Here is a 2,455-nt window from a genome sequence, read left to right on the forward strand (position 1 = left end):
TGGGGTTTAAAGAGTGAGGTGTGTGTGAGAAATCACCTGGGGTTTAAAGAGTGAGGTGTGTGTGAGAGGTTTTAAGGTGTGGCTCTCTCTCTCTCTGGTTACTCTGTGTCAAAACCAACATTCCTACAGGTGGGAAGGGAACATTTATCACCTGTGTTGACTGAGTGTGACTGTAAAGAGAGTGCAGGTAGAAGAGAACACACCTTGTTTACCTGCCTGTCCTCTCTGACCACTGCTTTCCCCAGACTCAGATCAGATTCCAGTCCTGGACTCAAAAAAACATTTTAAATGGGGCATTAAGAATGCTTTTCAAATCTAGAACTAGGCTTAAAATGTGTCCGGGAAACTGCCCCTGAGAGCTCTGAAAACAGCCTGTCTGCCTGTCTGCCTGTCTGCCTGTGTGTCTAGGAGGAGGACGGCTCGAAATACTGTCTGGAACGGAGCCAACGGCATCAAATCATGGAAACCATGTGTTTGATGTATTTGATACAATTCCACTGATTCCGCTCCAGGCAATACCACGAGCCCCTCCTCCCCAAATGAAGGTGTCACCAACCCCCTGAGCTAGCTAGCTACAGGTTTTCACTCCTTCCTCCCCTTCAGTTCCTTTTTATTTGATCAGGTAGAAACAGGTTCTAGTCTCCTGGACAGTTTCTGATGTCTGTGTTCTTGTGTTTCCAAAGGTCTCTGACATTGTTGATGATCTCAGAGCTGATTGATTTGACCAGACTGGAACTGATAGGATTATTGATCACATTGATCAGGTACCTCTATCCCACCAAACATTATCGGAGGTCGGAGTTCACACCCTGCTGGAAGTTTCTGGATCATACTTTTTTGGGGGGGGGAGTCTGCTGATTGGTTAAAGAACGTGTTTGGYGCCTGCTGGTTGAGTGTCTCAAAATATCCACCCCAGAACTGATGCACGAAGACGAGGCGAGGGCGACTGGAGGCCACTCCCACCTTGAGGTATCTGTGACAATGGAGTCCCCGTCGCCGCCGCCACCACCTCCTCACATCGTCCCCAACGGCAACCCTCGCGGCAACCCGTCCTCGTCAACAATAACGGARCACATCCCTAACACCAAGCATAACCAGGACGACCGGCGGACTAGCGGAGCTAGCGGCAAATCCAGCCGACTGATCCGGTCGCTTAGCAACGGTCTCCGGAAACACAGTGACTACGTCAAGATTTCGGTACCGGAAGGCCGTAGCAACCGGTTGCCGCGGGAATGGTGGAAAACYGGGGTGGCGTTTGTGTACGCCTTATTCAACCTCATCCTGACCACCGTCATCATTACCGTCGTACATGAACGGGTACCGGATAAATCGGTCAGTCCCCCGTTACCGGATAAGTTCTTTGACTATGTGGACCGCGTACCGTGGGCGTTTACGGTAACAGAAGTCAACGGGATGGTGTTGGTGGGACTCTGGTTCATACAGTGGCTCTTCCTCAAACACAAGTACATGTTCTCTCAACTCCTTATCTTTCAATTCAAATAACTTTATTGGCACGGGAAACACATGTTTACATTGACCAAAGCAAGTGGGGATAACCCAAGAGGATTTGCTGGCACTCAGGAGAGATTAACTATGTTCTAATTGCCTCTGTCAATATAGATGTTGTTGGAGTAACTACCACTTGTGACCTGTCTGAGACTAGTATGTCTGAGGCGTTGACTGTATGTTATATCCCAGAGGAGCGTTACCCACTCTATCCAGGAACGTTGCCGACCCTCGATACTCGGTTTATTGAGTGTCGCGGGCTGAGTAGAGATAAGTCCGTTAGGTTTATACAACACAATACCACTTAGACTGCGTTCATAACTGTCTAGTATACTGGCAGTACTACTAAGGTATCCCTGCTTAGGAAACCACCCAGAGGTCGGCAGCGCTGGGGATATGAAACTGTGTCTCTTTGCCAGAGCAACTTCTAGGTCAGAGGGTTTAGTTGACGGTGGTTTACTTGAGTAGACAGGATGTTGTGGTTAATTTCCACTCCAAGGTTCCATCATTGGTGACGTGTTTCCTTCAATGATTGGAAACGTTGTACAGTACCTGTTGTGTCACCTATGTATATCACCACGCTGCCTGTACCTGGCAAACACTTTTACCTGCGCTCCCACAGGTACACCAATGATTCACAGTAGAAGACTAGTGACTGATGTGGGGGGGTCGCATCTTGACACTACACACCATTTTTTTGTAAAATATATTTTGGAATCTACAGAAAATACATTATACTAGACCCAAAAAATATAGAGTCAACATGCAACAATTTCAAAGACCAATGATGCTGTTCTGAGGGCAATGTTATGAAGGTGTCCTTAACGTGTTGTACATGCAAGTGAATACTAGTGTACCTGACAGTTGGTAGAAGGTTCTAGAGTGGTAGGTCAGTGAGTAGACTTCTAGTTGGTAGTTATAGACGGTTTCTAGAGTGGTCGGTTAGAAA

The 2,455-nt window shown here is 47.4% G+C and overlaps 1 pseudogene; it reads left to right on the top strand.

Annotated features, from left to right (window-relative positions):
- The window catches only part of LOC112078022 (phosphatidylcholine:ceramide cholinephosphotransferase 2-like), a 12,826-nt pseudogene that overhangs the window by 6,044 nt on the left and 4,327 nt on the right, over nt 1-2,455 (top strand).

Source organism: Salvelinus sp. IW2-2015, unplaced genomic scaffold, assembly GCF_002910315.2.
Source record: "Salvelinus sp. IW2-2015 unplaced genomic scaffold, ASM291031v2 Un_scaffold5160, whole genome shotgun sequence".
Taxonomy (NCBI): domain Eukaryota; kingdom Metazoa; phylum Chordata; class Actinopteri; order Salmoniformes; family Salmonidae; genus Salvelinus; species Salvelinus sp. IW2-2015.